This window comes from Schistocerca americana, chromosome 1 (assembly GCF_021461395.2).
Source record: "Schistocerca americana isolate TAMUIC-IGC-003095 chromosome 1, iqSchAmer2.1, whole genome shotgun sequence".
NCBI lineage: Eukaryota > Metazoa > Arthropoda > Insecta > Orthoptera > Acrididae > Schistocerca > Schistocerca americana.
Window position 1 is genome coordinate 372,635,315 of NC_060119.1, and position 18,212 is coordinate 372,653,526.

At 43.1% G+C, this 18,212-nt stretch overlaps 1 protein-coding gene across 1 annotated transcript in view; it reads right to left on the minus strand.

The window, feature by feature from the left end:
* The window catches only part of LOC124551262, a 476,485-nt gene that overhangs the window by 234,822 nt on the left and 223,451 nt on the right, over positions 1 to 18,212 (minus strand). The window lies entirely within an intron of this gene.

The following is an 18,212-nucleotide window of genomic DNA, read 5'->3' on the forward strand; positions in this document are numbered from 1 at the left end:
AGGGGACTGATGACGTCAGAAGTTAAGTCCCATAGTGCTCAGAGCCATTTGAACCATTTTTTGAGTTGTGTGCCTGGATTCGTGATTTCCTCTCACAGAGGTCACAGTTGGTAGTGACAGACGGTAAATCTTCGAGTAGAAGAGGAGTGGTGTCTGGCGTTCCGCGAGGTAGTGTCATATGCCCTCTGCTGTTCCTGATTTCCATAAAAGAATTAAAAGCCGTAAATTCAACTAAATACCTAAGTATTACAATTGCGAACAACTTCTGTTGGAAGGAACACACAGAAAATGTTGTGGGGAAGGCTAACCAAAGACTGCGTTTTATTGGCGGGACACTTAGAAAATGTAACAGACCTACTAAGGAGACTGCTTACACTACGCTTGTCCGTCCTCTTTTAGAATACTGCTGCGCGGTGTGGGATCCTTAGCAGACAAGACTGACGGAGTACATCGAAAAAGTTCAAAGAAAGGCAGCACGATTTGTTTGTGTGTGTGTGTGTGTGTGTGTGTGTGTGTGTGTGTGTGAGAGAGAGAGAGAAATCTTATGGGACTTAACTGCTAAGCTCATCAGTCCCTAAGCTTACACACTACTTAACCTAAATTATCCTAACGACGAACACTCACACCCATGCCCGAGGGAGGACTCGAACCTCCGCCGGGACCAGCTGCACAGCGCCTTAGACCACTCGGCTAATCCCGCGCGGCAGCACGATTTGTATTATCGCGGAATATGGGAGAGAGTGTCACAGAAATGATACAGGATTTGGGTTGGACATCATTAAAAGAAAGGCGTTTTTCGTTGCGACGGAATCTTCTCACGAATTTCCTATCACCAAGTTGCACCTCCGAATGCAAACATATTTTGTTGACACCGACCTACATAGGGAGGAACGATCACCAAGATAAAATAAGGGAAATTAGAGCTCGTGCGGAAAGATATAGGTGTTCATTCTTTCCGCGCACTATACGAGATTGGAATAATGCAGAATTGTGAAGGTGGTTCGATGAATCCTCTGCCAGGCACTTAAATGTGATTTGCAGAGTATCCATGTAGATGCAAGTGTAGATCTAGGTGATAATCTGAGCAGCCCCCTTAGATTGTTTGCTGATGACGCTGTAATTTACCTTCTAGTAAAATCATCAGACGATCAATTCCTATTACAAAATGATCTACACAGAATTTCTGTATGGTGCGAAAAGTGGCAACTGGCACTAATCAAAGAAAAGTGCGAGGACATCCGATAAATTTTGCGTATGCGATAAATCGCACAAATCTAAGGGCTGTCAATTCCACTAAATACCTAGGAATTACAATTACGAGCAACTTAAATTGGAAAGACCACATAGATAATATTGTGGGGAAAGGCGAAACAAAGACTCCGCTTTGTTGGCAGAACACTTAGGAGATGCGACAAACCCACTAAAGAGAGAGCCTACATTACACTTGTCCGTCCTCTGCTGGAATATTGCTGCGTGGTGTGGGATCCTTACCAGGTAGGATTGACGGAGGACATCGAAAAAGTGCAAAGAAGGGCAGCTCGTTTCGTGTTATCGCGCAATAGGGGTGAGAGTGTCACTGATATGATACGCGAGTTGGCGTGGCTGTCACTGAATCAAAGGCGGTTTTCTTCGCGGAGAGATCTATTTACGAAATTTCAGTCACCAACTTTCTCTTCCGAATGCGAAAATATTTTGTTGACACCCACTTACGTAGGGAAAAATGACCATCGTAATAAAATAAGAGAAATCAGAGCTCGAACGGAAAGATTTAGATGTTCCTTTTTCCCAAGCGCCATTCGAGAGTGTAATCGTAGAGTAGTAGTATAAAAATGGTTCGATGAACCCTATGTTAGGTGTAAATTCGAGAGTAACCATGAAGATGTAGATGTTAAAGCCTTAATCATCATCGATTGAAATTACGATGGGCGTTCAATAAGTAATGCAACACATTACTCCTCTTGGAAAATTTCGGTTGAAAAAAAAAAAAAATGCGGAATTTGTTGTTGGACATCTTGGAATAGTTCTGCTTCAGACCTTATAGTTTCATGAGGCTCCGACGGTTGGCGGTGCTATACGTAGCTTTCAAAAGGGTCTGCAACGGAGGTGCGTTCGAAGCAGAGAGGTGTCATCGAGGTTATTGTGGCGGAAAACCACAGCATCGCAGATATTAAAAGGCGTTTGCAGAACGTCTACGGAGACCTGGCAGTGAACAAAATCATCGTGGGTCATTGGGTGAGGCGTCTGTCATCACCGCAACAAAGTCGCACAGACCTGTCCGATTCCCGCGTGCCGGCCGCCCGTACACAGCTCTGACTCGTGCAATGTTGGGAAGTGCCGACACTTTCAGTCGAAGTGATCGACGGATCCCAGTCAAACACCTCGCTGCACAACTGGATTTCCCTGTTGCTAGAGCTGACACACTCGTCCACCAGTTGTGGTACTCAAAGGTGTGTACCGACTGGGTTCCCCGGCGCCTAACAGAAGACCATAAAGAGCAACGAAGGATGATCTGTGCCAAATTGTTTGCGCGGTACGAGGCTTCGTGAAGATATTTTGTCGAATATCGTCGCAGGCGATCAAACTTGGGTTAACCACTTCGAACAGGAAACAAAACGGCAATCCATGAAGGTCGCCAACCACCTCTCATCTGAAGAAAGAGTTCAATGCCACACCCTCAGCCGGTGAAGTCACGGCGACGGTCTTCTTGAGTTATTCTGTTTGATGACCTCCCTCAACCTTCAACTCTGAAGTATACTGTGCTACCCTCAGGAAACTGAAGAAACGACTTCAGTACTTTCGGCATCACAAAAATGCAAGGAACTTCTCCTTCTCACTGACAACACAAGGCCTCACACAAGTTCCGAGAGCAGCTCATAAAAGTTCATTGCACTATTCTTCCTCAAACAGCCCACAGCCCTGATCTCGCGCTTTCCGACTTCCATCAGTCTGGCGCAATGAAGGACACAATCCGCTGGAAGCAGTACGTGGATTTTCATATTTCATTTACTTTTCTTTATTTTATTTACACGTTTAGTTCCGTAGGACCAAACTGAGGAGCAAATCTCCAAGGTCTTGGAACATGTCAGCACATGAAATTACAACATAAAAGTATTAACAGATAAAATAAAATGTTTATGAACTCAGAAAAGTCAGCCCATTGCATTGTATTGTATTGTATGTTAACCGGGGACCTAGAAACGACGGAGAGGCTCCGTCCCCGCCGCAGCCGCAGTGGTCCACAACCCCACGACGACTACCGCAGTCCACTTCACCCCTCCGCCGCCCCACACCGAACCCACGGTTATTGTGCTGTTCGGCCCCCGGTGGACCCCCCAGGGAATGTCTCACACCAGACGAGTGTAGCCCCTATGTTTGCGTGGTAGAGTAATGGTGGCGTACGCGTACGTGGAGAACTTGTTTCCGCAGCAATCGCCGACATAGCGTAACTGAGGCGGAATAAGGGGAACCAGCCCGCATTTGCCGAGGCAGACGGAAAACAGCCTAAAAACCATCCACAGACTGGCCGGTTCACCGGACCTCGACACAAATCTGCCGGGCGGATTCGTTCTGGGGACCAGGAGCTCCTTCCCGCCCGGAAAGGCGTGCGTTAGACCTCACGGCCAACCGGGCGGGCCAAGTCAATCCATACGTTTATGTAAACGCAGTCAACAATATAAGAACCAACTTAATTTGTCAAGGAACTCCTCAACAGAATAGAAGGAGTGACCCATGAGAAAACTCTTCACTTTCGATTTGAAAGCGCGTGGATTACTGCTAAGATTTTTGAGATCTTCTGGTAACTTATTGAAAATGGATGTAGCAGTGTACTGCACACCTTTCTGCACAAGTGTTAAGTAAGTCCGATCCGAATGCATATTGGATTTCTGCCGAGTATTAACTGAGTGAAAGCTGGTAATTCTTCATATATATATAAAGCACTGCTTGTTGGCTTCATGAAATCGTACATTCTCCAAATTTTTTTACCACTCTTGTTCTTTCAAATGTATTTATGGCGAAAGCTATCACACACAGAGTAGAATTCCATCAGACACGCTAACGGATGTGATTGCGGTAGATCCTCATGCCTTCTGTTGGTTAACTGTGCAAACGAGGCTAAAGACCCAAAAAGGCCTGAAAGAGTCTGGTTATAACATGAGTGAAACGACCAGGAAAGGAGCATCCAGGAAATAGCAACAGCTGACTAGCACTCTGCTCGTTACTCGTACTAAAGCTCCCCTCCTAACGGACTGATTGCAGCAACTAAGTGCTCCTTTCGCACCTGCAAATGGCTTGCTCCGGCTGCTATTCATTTCGCCCTGTCCCTGCTAGGCAAAAGTGTTTCACCAACCATCGTGAGCTTGTGTAGCGATAGCCCATCACTACGGCCCCTATAATTTGGGCGCTATTGGCAGGGCGCGATAGGGTTGTGTTATTACTTTGCTCTCCATAACATTCATTTTGCTGCGTATTGCTCCAGGATATCCACTGGCGTTGTAGACACACTCAGAGTTAACCTTTCCATCGCGGCCCGATAGGCCTTGACATTTCGAAAAGACATGGTTATAAACTAAATTGTACATCTGGTTAAAAAGAAAAATCAGCGATACCTGATTATTCGTTTACAGCCGATCCAGTGCTACGAGAGAGGAAATACCGCCGTACTACGCTGCTGGAGGGAAAAAGTTCGCGAGTACACATAGCGGGAGTCTGATTTAAAGAATGCGTATTTTGTTATGTTGATTGGTTCTGGACTCGAGCATTCAGATACTTGAAGAGTTACAGAATCTGAGGACAAGGAATCTCACAGTACTTATATTATAAATTACTGTAATAAATATATACATGCGCAAGCACGCGCGCGCACACACACACACACACACACACACACACACACACACACACACACACACATTACGTGCAGATCATTTCCGGATCTCACCTACAAATACGTTTTTATTTTCTCCAATCCGTGTTCCACATATTAAAAAAAAAAACTACGTTACTCTCCATCAGAAATCTGATGCAATGATATATTCTTCATCGTCGAGACTAGTTTTCACAACAAAAAAAATGTACTGTTACCTTGCAGCAGGTCTTTGGGTCGGGGCCAAGGCCTGTGAAAACTATTTAACAGTCATCATGCTCCACTTATGGCTGTCTATGTTTTACTGTGTGTTCTTGTTATGTCGACAGTTTTACCATACTGAATCTCCTAAAAACATACAAACTAATTAGAAAGAGATAAGAACGTAATGAGGGACACAAAGGACGTCTGAATAGTGAGCACAAAATGTTATCATGCTCGTACGTACCACTAATAGGTGCCACCCCAAGTACTAAGAGATGCAAACTGTGACGTATTATGAGTAGCTTTGCGAAATTCTACAAAGTCAATTTGTACCACTGCACGATATAAGATCAAGTTATAAATAATGGTAACTATGGTGCATTACGTCGCAGTTTACAAAGTCCTTGGGACATAATATACCATCACTTCATTTGATTTTATATCAAGGATATCGTCCTTGTACCACGCCATTTTCAGTTCTTCGTTCACATTTCATATGCTGCCTAAAGTAACAACCATATCTTACAAAACATTACAGATCCAATTACCAAATTATTTCTCGCGATTGTAACAAGCAGACAGGCGTCTGTGAGAAACTTAATCGGTACAAAATGCAGTATGCGAACTTTTCCTTCGACAGGTTCTTGACTTTCAACAAACGGCATGAGGTAAAGTGGTGCCATTTCTGAGGTCCAGACAGTTCGCACATCTAAGACTATTGCTTGTAGCACCTGACAGTGGTGAATACCTCAGTTGTTAAAATAATGTACAGAAGAATAGAATTGAAGACCCCCCTCAAAGAACGTTGTGTATCCCAACTACATTATTTTTCAGGAACTAAAAATAACTTGTTTTCCTTTGGTACTATTTGTTTACGCGTTTTATTGTGTACAGTCAAGTGATAAGTACGTACCTGAATTACAGAAACCGACATGTATTTAAGACATTACGGAACATTTAGAAAGATTTTTCAATTTTCTGTAGCTTTCCATGTAAGATGGTTGCATGCCCTGTAGAAGTACACTGTGGAGTATTGTGTGTGTGTGTGTGTGTGTGTGTGTGTGTGTGTGTGTGTGTGTGTGTGTGAGAGAGAGAGAGAGAGAGAGAGAGAGAGAGAGAGAAACACAACTCTTTGAATGAACAAGTACTCATAGCTTTTAAGGTACGCATTTTAGAGCACATCATTACTGGACTTTTTTTTCTTGTTTTGCTCCATACTACCACTTCCCAAAATATGGAAAGCAAAGAGCTTGCAGTAGACGAGATTTGTTTCACACCATCGGAAATCAAGAATTGCTCATAGCTCTTAAGGTATGCGTTTTGGAGCCCACTTTTACTTGTCTTTTTTGTTTCTAATGATCATTCCTGTCATATCCATGAATATTCTCCACTACTTCTGAAACACCCTGTATATATTATCAGACCTACTGAAATAATACAATGTATTTATTTACTCAATCTCCAAACTAAGACAAACTAGTTTTATGCAGGACAAGAAACAATAACAAAGGAAAAGTTAAACACTGGAAAAATAAAGTGACCTGTTCCCCTGTATTGTACGTCAAGGTATTTACACGTATTCAAGACGTCCAGCATTTTGTCTTCCGGTAGAGGGAGAAACTCTTTATACAGCAAAGAAATTTACGATTGACGGGCATCGGAAAAGTTCAAAGAATGGCAGCTCATTTTGTATGACCGCGAAATCGGGGAAAGATTGTCACGGACATGATACGCGAGTTGGGGTGGTAATCATTAAAGCAAAGGCGTTTTTCATTGCGGCGAGATCGTTTCATGAAATTCCAATCTACTTTTTCCTCTGGATGCGAAAATATTTTGTTGGCACCCCTCTGCATATGGAGAATTGATCATTGTAATAAACAGAACTCTGAGATCGCATGGAAAGATTTAAGTGTTCGTTTTTCCCGTGCGCTGTCAGAGAGCGGAACATTAGAGAAATAGTATGAAAGAGGTTCGATGCACCCACTACCAGGCGCTTGAGTGTGAATTGCTCAATAGACATGTAGATGCTGACGCAGGAAACCTCAAAATAGATGCAGAGATGTTAACTTGAGGTTGATTATCCTTTGTTTTTAGCTGAGAATGACGTAATCATGGGTGAATGACGTTATGACTAGTAATCAGATAACACTGAATTTGGATCATTCGCAGAGATATTCAACCACGTAACTAGTACTTTTCAAGTTTGGATCACACTGACTAATTCCTTCAAGAACACTGGCAGCTGCAGTCATTTTGGCTCATTTCCTTTATAATGAAAGATGTACTTAAATAACCTTCAGATATTATACATATGTACATATACAAAAAATAAAGATATATTCATATGTAATCATACCTCCATTCCTGTTCTTTTATTCGATTAATGCAGAAGCACGGCCTCAGGGCACAAAGCTATGTCCCGAAACAATAAACTGTTCCTATACTGCTGTAAAATATCCTGACGAAACAAGACAGTTTTACGTCAATGTTCCGTTGTTGTTATGCCCAAATCAACGATCACACCAAACAAATTATTGTAGTGTAAAGTTTTTACGTCATAATGATACACAACGTTCTTGCACGAATCACGTATGATGTAATTTTTTCACGCACGTCTTTACCAGCCGTAGAAATACAAGATATTCTACTGTTCTTCCTACTTCTCTTGACATTCTGCTTCCAGTTCGATCGATCTGTTCGCTTTCTATGCTCTTACTTAACTCTCTCAGCTCCTAGCCCGCAGATTCTACGTGCGGCGCTCCCTTCCAAAAGCGCCAAGCCCATATGTTCTACGGGCCAGCGTATTTTGTTGATTAGAAAGCGCTGCGCGTTGTTTTCCCACCTCTGACTGTAGACGTTTGTACTGTTATTAGTAGACGGGTAGATGGCGTTAATATGCGTATTGTTTTCGCGTTGTTTAGTTCGTTGTGAGTCATTGGTTTCGCCTGTGGATAGAGCACGTTATTGGTATTCTGTGTAAGAGAAATGGCGCATCTTGGATTACCTGATGAGGAAACTGCCGATTTGCTGAATTTTGGAGGCATTGTCGATGTTCTATACAGTGAAGAAGATTTGGACGATACGGGTGTCTTTGAAGGCGATTGCAGTAAATGCGTTCAGGCGGTAACAGTTCTTTCATTTGCTCTTGTTAGGAGTATCGAATACATTTTGGTTACATAGTTCATTTCAGACCAAGAAAATGACAGTAACTGGTTTCACTACCAATCTTGCCAACTGCTCCAAATAAACAAAACCGGCCTGTAGGCTGAATGACACAAAGACATTTTCTGCAACATTTACCACCGACAAGCTAAAAATATGGCTCCCGTGTATGTTATGTTCTTCAAAATCAAAGAAAGAAAGTGGGGAAGAATCTCGCGAGGAGACACATTATCAGTGCGTACAGTGCACTGTGGCGTTGTGTGTGGAACCCTAGTTTAAAATATTTCATACTAAAATGCAGAATAAATCCATGAAGGAAGTGCTATTTAAAGACGATATTCAGCCCTGATGGTTATATATTTATGAACTCATTAACTCTACATGTGTGAATGTATGATTTTTTTTTAAATTTTGGAAAACAATGTCATGTATAACAAATATAATTTATCTGTGTTCTACCAGACAGGATTTGGTTTATAGTTCCACATTAAAAAAGACAAAATGGCCTTAAAATAGCGTTAATTTTGTATATATACCTTCCGATGTTTTCCAAGATATAAATTGCGAACATGGGTATTGGGTCGGTACTGAGAGTATTAACCATATAATATCCTTTGGAGTAAAACTTTGCATCAGCAGCATCACCGTTTTCACTGATATACAACGTTCTTCCAGGGCGTTAAACATTAAAACTACAAATAACTGAATTTGTGAGCAGAAACGAAGACATGCGTTGCTATGGTAGCAAGTATCCTATGATCTACCACTTTATTGCAGCGAAAACTCGATGTTACCACAAATGCGATATACAACCTTCTTTGAGAGAGGTCTTCAGTTGTCAACAAGGATCCATATACTGAAGTAGCAAGCTCTTGGAAATGCCGTTAGACGTCACACTTAAGAACAACGTGCTGTCATTTCGCGTCCCGTATTCAATAACGCTTCGTCCAAATTAGCTGCACCCAAGTTAATGCATGCAGAATGTCATTCGCAAAATGCAGTTCTGCGTAATAGCCCGTCATATAGGACACAGCATTCCTCCCGCTTCCCGCACAGGCAACGCCCAGTTTGTATGCATATCTGCAAGCCCCCTCAACCATAAAATGGAAATCACGTCGATTATTACGTGGCTACTTGTAAGCCAGGCAGTGGCATGATTTCAGTGGGGCATATCATAGCCGGTAATATGCACCTACACATCTTGCAGAGGAATTCCAAGGTGCTAGCGATTTACGATCCCAGTATTAATAAAGAGCTTTTAAAATGCAGTAACTAGAAATTTACTAAGATGTCGAAATAATGACAAACATGTAGCTAAAACATGTTAATCGATAATTTTATTCTGTAGTAGGTTTTTAACATACTACAGCAGCTTTCGCTGATGTCTTGAACACTGTCAATTGACATGAAAGTATCGGTATTCAGCATAGCAAGATAAATACAAATTACATTTTTTGAAATTTTTCAACTGTGTACTCCAGCGGCAAATAGTCAATACGACTTTCTTCTAGTCAATTTTTTCGTTTGTACATACAGTCACTGCTAATATACTTCAAAGAACATACAACAGGAAGGGAAGAGTCAAGATTTCGTCATCCAGTTTAGGAAAGTATTTAACATCAATACTACAACACAATCACAACCACATATACCACTGAACTCACAAAAAACAGCGTTAGTTTACGCCCAGCTGATACAAACTATATTAGTGCATTTGCGTATGCCGTTCACTCGTAAAAGCACGTTAGTGGTTAATGCAGTACACAGATAATTAAATTACACATCACTACTCTGTGTTTCAGTTAATTATTTTGCATATATACATAGGTTGCTGATAGGTCTTCCGCTATTGAGTTTTTTGCTTTGGATCATATTAGAACTAAAAAAAAACTCTGTATGTGTTTCCAACTCGTTTTTCAGCTTTCAAATCGTTGCGTTAGTAGACAGTAGGATTGTTCCTGGCAAGGTACTCACAGAACAGAGATGAGAAGTCGTTAACTAACCACTCCTCTAAGAACAGAAAAAGGACATTTAAAATTTGCGATGGCACAAAATGGAGCGCCAAGCACCAGTCCTATTCTCTAAGCTTCACGGATGATGGCCATTTTAGGACTGGCAATTTCCACACAGAAAACAAAGAGGCGTTTGAGAAGACTACCATTCAAGAATGTGTCAAAAATGTGGATTTCTTTGAAAGGATTATCTCTCGAGTTTTGAGGATCCTAAGAGGATTGAATAATCTTTAAGGATATCGTGGAGCATAAGTTGTAAACGAGAATTCATTTGTGAAGGGAGTACAGATAAAATTATCCACGTTCAGAAGATATACAGATTTTATTCTTGAAATATTCCCGGCGTTGAGAGTATTCCTTGAAATTTCAGGGTTGCTGCAGGATGAAGTCGACTTCATGCCATCAAAATTAATCAGATCTTCTGCTAAACGAATTTCCCCCGATTTCTCACTAACTGAATCCCAGAAGGATCACGTCGAGGCCAAGATTTCCGTGGCGGAATATTCCACGGAATGTCCTGTGGAAATACAATGCTCAGCGATGGCCGTCTTCCTGGGCTGCGAAAGGCGAGTGCGGCGATTATGTTTAATGCGTGTTTCACACACTGTGCCCGTTGCATGACCAATGCAGACTCTACCACACTGGCACGGTATTCTGTAGGGTGCAGGCCACTGGCAAAGCCTGCACTGGTCAGACAACGCCCACAGTGTGTGAGAGGCGCGTTGAACATGATCGCCACACACGCCTTTTGCAGCCATCGCCGAGCATTCTATCTCCCCATTTTATAACTAATGACACGTCTGCCGAGCGTTAATTTTACTAATTTAACATCTGAATGTTGGCCGCGCAATCCCGCATTACGACAGAGAGAGCGCAAGTAGTATCACGATTACGGACGCGCTTGCGCGCCACAGATAGAGCAAGATTCGAAGAGGGTGTCAAACTCGACAGATACGATACGATAATGCAGTGCCTGTGTTAGTCCGAATTACGATGCAATGTAATTCGGAATAAAAGAGACACTGAAATATCGTATTTATCCAAGGACATTGGGCAAACGACTTTCAAGTAAAATATCTTGCCTGTATGGGAATGTACGGAATGGATGTACGAGAGCACTTGGCAGAGATGTGGTTGACGACATACGGAAATCTGGGTAGGGCCGTCAGTCGTGCTCGGATAGCATAATGGTAAGGCGGCCATTCACGATAAAAGGGAAACCCGGTTTTGAGTCCCGGTACGGCACAAATTGTCAGTGTCGTCATTCCATTCTACAGTTGATGGTTGTCCACATTTGCAATTGCGAATACAGCTCATGTATGAACTCGACAGAGGTTGCTCATGTAGCGGCTGCCTTGGGGCACGAGCCAAATTTGGTATAAAGTCAGCGATGTGAACAAGTAGTCTCCAGTGAAAAACACCCACCTGAAGATGACTGAATGGTTGTCAGCTGAAATATTGTGGCAAGAAGTCGATGTCATCCGGCTGCAATCCCAAAATTCTTGGAATAACAGAGGTCTGTATGAGTATCAGTCACCAAGAATGAATAGATGTGGAATGTGGGGACCAAAACGTACAATAACAGACATACAGGGTATTTTGCTAAATGCGGGCCAACTGCGGGAAATGATACATATCAACATATGACCAGAAATGGGTTCCAAGGGATGTACACCCACTTGAACGAGGAGGTAAAAAAGCTTTGACACAGTAAGTGTCGACGATTGAAAGCGCACATTAAACTCACCCTGCAGGTCGGAATTTTCAGTCCTAGGGTCTTATTGGTCTGGTGACAGCGAACGATCAGCTCCGGTTCATTCTCAGTGTGTAAGCGACCGCTTCCTGGGACCAGTCATCTTGTCATCCTTCCACAGCGCCTCACAGGCGAAGCGTATCACCGTGGGTACGCCTGCCTTTCGCTAGAAGACGTGCCGTTGCTGGTACGAAGGGTACTGTGGCCACTACATGATAGTGCTCACTTCCGCATTTCCGTGTGGAGGCATCTCGACATTATCTACTGCAACCACACATTGGAACTAAACCGTTGACGATGATTCGCTGCCGCTGTACTACTAAAACGCTAGTACAGACAGACCACTCCCACTTGTCTGGTGTGTCCTCGTGTGTGCTTTGAGTCATTGCAACCTACGCTGTCAAAGTTCTTTAACCTTAAAGTTCAACTGTCCATATGTTGTCTTTTGTCCCTATCCTGTCACGGAACTTGTTAACTCCACAGAAGCTTTCGTGCACAGCTTTGTGACCAGCACTCCTGGAAGAAAAGATATCCCATGTCGTTTAATCGTAAGAGCTAGCCCGCGTTTAGCAAGGGTTTGGGTTCGTGCCCCAGTCTGGCACACAGCTTTACCTGTCAGTAAGTTTTGGAAGAACGCTCACTCCTCTATAGAGAAACTTGGGCCAAGTTTCAAACGCAATGATTGAAGTACTCAGTATGTTTCCAAGCTGACGCGGTTAAAACAGAATAAAATTGGTTTTAAAATACAGGACTGTGTGTCTGTTCTACCACTCACCAAAGTAATTTATCTGTAAAACTCAGCATGTGTGTGCAATCCATGTTTCAAGGTTGACTATGTCAAGACTAGTCGCCAAAAAACGACACTGTGTACATTATAGTTACGACCAACAGATTACGATGTATCATAAATGTACGAGGGTTGCCCTGAAAGTAATCCACCGCATTTTCTTTATTCAACAGTTCTTTATCGAACATAATGAGAATTACACACACGAAAGAATGGTGTTTTATCTACATACCCAATTTTTCCACATCATGTCCATCCCGTTCTATGGCTATCCTCCAGCGAGAAACAAGGGCGTCTATTCCCTGTCGGTACCAATCCCTGAGCTGGTGGCGATGCCAGTGCTTCATCTTCTCATCGTCGTCAAAATGTTTTCCACGAGAGGCATCCTTTAATGGCCCAAACAAGTGGAAGTCCGAAGAGGCTAGGTCAGGGTTGTCAGGTGTGACAGCCGTGTATGGTCTCTCCGCCTCTGCAAACCGTGGATCTCCGCCGAACCGTCTTCTGATGACCTTAGCCTCCGTGTCCAGCGACTAACTGTACTTCCGTCAACAGAAGATGTTCCATAGGCTTTGCAGAAGGATTTGTGAATATTTCCCACAGTTTCTTTCCCTGCAGTGAGAACTTCAATGACGGGACGTTGCTTGTAACGTACATCACCTACAGACGCCATTTTGAAACTGTCCTGCAGCTACGCTATCTGTCGGAAGTGACGGAAACTTGGCGTGCTCACTCAGGAGACTTCAAATAATACATACGTTTCGCATTCCAGTATTGTTTTCGACTGAGAAAAAAAATGCGGTGCATTACTTTCTGGGCAACCCTCGTATTACTCTGGCTCGTCAAAAGTATCTGGACACATTAGAGGACATTTATATGGAGCGTGTCCACCTTTCGCCTTTACGACGACTTGAACTCCGCTGGGGACGCATTCAGTGACGTGTTAGTGATGCTGAACGCTGGGGTCTGGGGCGAATGTGTACCACTGGGGTCAGATAGGGACTCTAGGCAGGCCAGTCCACTTCCGGAATGCTACTGTCCACAAACCATTGTCTCACAGGTGCTGCTTTACGATAGGATGCATTGTCGTGGTGTAACAATCACAGTCTACGAACTATTTCTCTACTGTACGCTGTACACAATGCTGTAGGATGTGTTCACATCGTTCCGCATCTAGCGTTCTCTTAAGCGCAATAAGAGGACCGCACACTAACTTCGGAAAACGTCCCCATAACATTACAGCATTTTCTCTGAACTTCGCCGTTGGCACCACGCAAGCTGCCATGTAATGTTTTCCCAGCATTCGCCAAATCGAAACCCTTCCATCAGCGTGACTGGTCACTCCAAATCACTTCTTTCAAGTTACCCACTGCCCAGTGGCTTCGCTCTTTAAACCACCTAAAGCGTCGCTTAGCACTGTGTGCATATGACCAGTTGCTCGACCATTGTTCTGCCTGAGCAGCTGGACTGCTGGTAGGACTTGGAGCTCACGAGTGATTATTTCCCCTTTTCTCACGAATTTGTAAAACGACACCCCTCCACAATGTTAGACGATCCCTGTCCGCCAGTACACGAGGTCTCCCTGTCTCTCGTTTTAGCTGCGGTTCTTCCTTGGCGTTTCGCTCCACAATCACATCACCAACTGTCGACGTGGGCAGCTTTACATGAGTCGAAATGTCTTTAATGGACCTGTTACTCAGTTGACGTCCCATGACTACTGTACATTCGAAATTACTGAATTCAACTGACCGACACCTTCTGCTGTTTCCGCCCCTGCTGACAACACAGTGCTCCCCGGCATCTCTTATACTGGCGAGTCCGCCTTCCGTGACAAAAAAATGGTTCAAATGGCTCTGAGCACTATGGGACTTAACATCTATGGTCATCAGTCCCCTAGAACTTAGAACTACTTAAACCTAACTAACCTAAGGACAGCACACAACACCCAGCCATCACGAGGCAGAGAAAATCCCTGACCCCGCCGGGAATCGAACCCGGGAACCCGGGCGTGGGAAGCGAGAACGCTACCGCACGACCACGAGATGCGGGCGCCTTCCGTGACATATGGTGGCTAGTTCGGCAGGGGTGAGCGAATACGTTTGATCAGGTAACATACTTGGTGAAAGCCTGAATACGAGGATTGCTTGAAAAGTTCTCGGAATCACCACGAGAGGTCAGCGCTGGCGCAACGAGTAGTTCACCTGATATTCACTGGACTGCTGCCTGTAAACACGTTCCACGTCAGTGCTCTTGGAAGAGAGCTGTGGCGGTGACGTGGCACGTTTTTGTTTCCGCGTAGTGATTTGCGAGGACGGAAAAAATCGAGATCCCAGCAGTGATTGAGTACTTCGTAAAGAAAGGTATGAGAGCAAAGGACATTTATGCCGATTGCCAGAATAAACTGATGGAGGGGGGGGGGGGGGGGGGGGCGGGGCTCTGCGCCTTCATATTCAACTGTTTCCAAGTGGGCAAATGAATTTAAACTTGGTCGGGAGAGCTTAGATTATGATATCCGCGCAGTGGTCGGCCAAGATGTGTCACTACTCCAGAAATCATTGCAGAAGTTAAATAGTTATGGAGGATCGCAGATTGAAAGTGCGTGAAATTGCTCTGTCATCTGAAAGGGTATATCACATTTTAACCGAAGAATTAGAAATGAAAAAATTATCAGCAAGATGTGTGCCGCGACTCTTGAAGCGCGCCCGCACCCATGTGCCGTCGCAATGGAAAAATTACGCGAACTAAGGGTATGAATAGTTGCCACACTCGCCTTATTCACCTGATATGGCTCTGTCAGACTTCCATCTATTCCCAAAGCTGGAAATTTTTCATGGTGGACGAAGATTCACTTCAAACGAAGAACTGATAGCCGGAGTTGACAACTATTTTGCAGGCCTGGAGGAAACGTTTTCGATATGAGATCAAGGCACTAGAACATCGTTGGACTAAGTGCATTAATCTACATGGAGACTACATTGAAAAATAAAAAAAAGTTTCAGTGATGTAACTACTTTTTTTCTATTCCGTTCCGAGAACTTTTCAAACCATCCTCTTATTTGGTTGAACTATGCGCTTACAGGGCCAAATTCTCCAAAAGAGACATTGCTGCGTTGTGATGCGTCACTTACGACTCTTGTGTTTCTTCTGGCCATAATCACCGATTAAGCTATTTTCTTTTCAGCGATCTTTGCTTCTACTGTAGTTAATTCGCAAGGTTTATCACATGAACTGTACACAAATTCTGAATTGTAGATATTAGTGGCCTTGATGGATGGTAGGGCAGGCACTTTTCCGCATTTTACAATCACTGCTATTCGGTTTTAGCTATTCAAGCTGGGCGCTTTCAGTTACAGAAAAATGTGAATAACCGCCAACCACCAGATATATTCGTGTAACCAACTACTCTCAGTAACTGAAACGCTTTCTCGTAAGTGACTTTTCCTAGTAAACAGCTGAAGACTTCTCAGCACCTCTTCGGACATAAAAAAACATGAATATTCTAAAATACACAAGATATTTAGAAGCAGTAATCAAAAATTTACATTTAAATTCCACTTAAGTAACATAAGCAGATATTAACTTTGAGTGATAATGGATACACAGCCTCTGTAAATTCTTTAAGGGACGTCATTTTCGGCATTTGGCTGTAACGGTTTGTATTGTGCTATTGCAATTTAGGCTATATGCCATTGTCAGACATCTACAAAAATAAATATGATGTCCTAAGAAAAACGTGACAGGAAGACAGCAGTGCGTACAAAAAATTTGCTGCTAACATCCACATATTTACAAGATACGATGTCATAATACGACCTATTTCCATGCCGTGATATTACATTGTATATTTTAAGTTTGTGAACGTTAACAGACTGCAAATCTGTAGCACCTACTGTTGCTCTTCTAAAACCTTCACCTTAAACTCTATGTTTTATTTTTTGTGGATGCTTGACAGTTTCACATAAGTCTAAATTGCAACAGCGCAATGAAAAATGTTACAGCCGAAAGCGAAAGAGTGACGTAATGTAAACAAGTAAACACATTTTTTAATTTTTTTGTCTAGTTCGCATTCATACAGAATTTCTTGAAGGACGCGGTTGTTCGCTCTGGCTGTTAAAATTATTTATGTATTACATTCACAATTGTGGTTTCGAACTCTGACATTTTATGGTGGAATACTGCGAGACTGCCGAAATTACAACCGCAGAATTGATAAACAATTAATTTGAACAGTTGAAGGTGTAAATGGTGTCTTATTTTGAGTATGTTTGTTATCATAAGTGTGGTACAGAGTTCCTATTACAGGCTGTGCGGGTAGTTCATTAGACTTGATAGATAAAATTTTGATAAGGAACTCGTGTCCAGAAAAGTCCCGTTTGGTTGCAAAATAAGAGTGAAAAATCGGATCGCTTTGATATCTTCCGCTTCATCATAAGCGCACAGCGGAGACAATGAGCTCTCTGACGTGTGTTCTCTGCAAGAGACGCTCCACGTACCGACCCTGCTGTTCTCCGACGCATGTTCTCATACACAGTCGATAAACCCTCGTGTGCGCCCAATAACTTCTGCTGCCGAAAGGAGATGTTCTTCCTACTGCGCATGAGTCTCGTACACAAGACTTCTCGTATGGCCCCTCAAGAGAAAGTCGAGAGGAGGTAACATATACAGGACATAAAATCCCGTCTGAGGCCTGCGATCATTTTTATGTTAATAATTGGCAACCAATACTGTACAATCGCAATAAAGTCATGAGACGTTCAATTGAAGCTTTTATTACAACATGTTACGCGTTTCGGGATTACACCCATCTTCAGACATCACAAACTTCAACTCCTTCCTAACCAAGCAGGCGTACAGCCTTGACAACTCTAAGAAAGTGCCGAATAACATATGACTATAACTGCGACACAAGCAGTGCTTGTTGTTAAGGCTGTAAGCCAGGTTGGTTAGGAAGGAGTTGAAGTTTGTGATGTCTGAAGATGGGTGTAATCCCGAAACGCGTAACATGTTCTAATAAAAGAGTCAATTGAACATCTCATGACTTTATTGCGAGAGGAGGTGAATCTGGCGAGCGTGATGGCCAAAGAGTTAGTCTACTTCGGTTTCCCACCTTTCACAGTACGTTTGGTTGAGATATTAGTGGACGCCACGTGGAAAATGCGCGGTTGCGCCACGATGTTGTAAGCACAGTTGCTGACGGAGTGACAGTAAAAGATCTTCCAATAGATCGATTAGTACCTCTTGTACGAATGTAAAGTGTCTGAAACCCGTTAGGCAGTACGGAAGAACCTGCATAAAGGAGGACACTTTAAAGTGATCCTGTCTTCAAACTTATCTCTCATCCAAACAGTTCGTTTCTGGACATGGGTTCCCTTATGAAAAGTTTATCTACTATCCACAATCCCTAGAAGACTCTAATGAGAATTGTGGAACAAT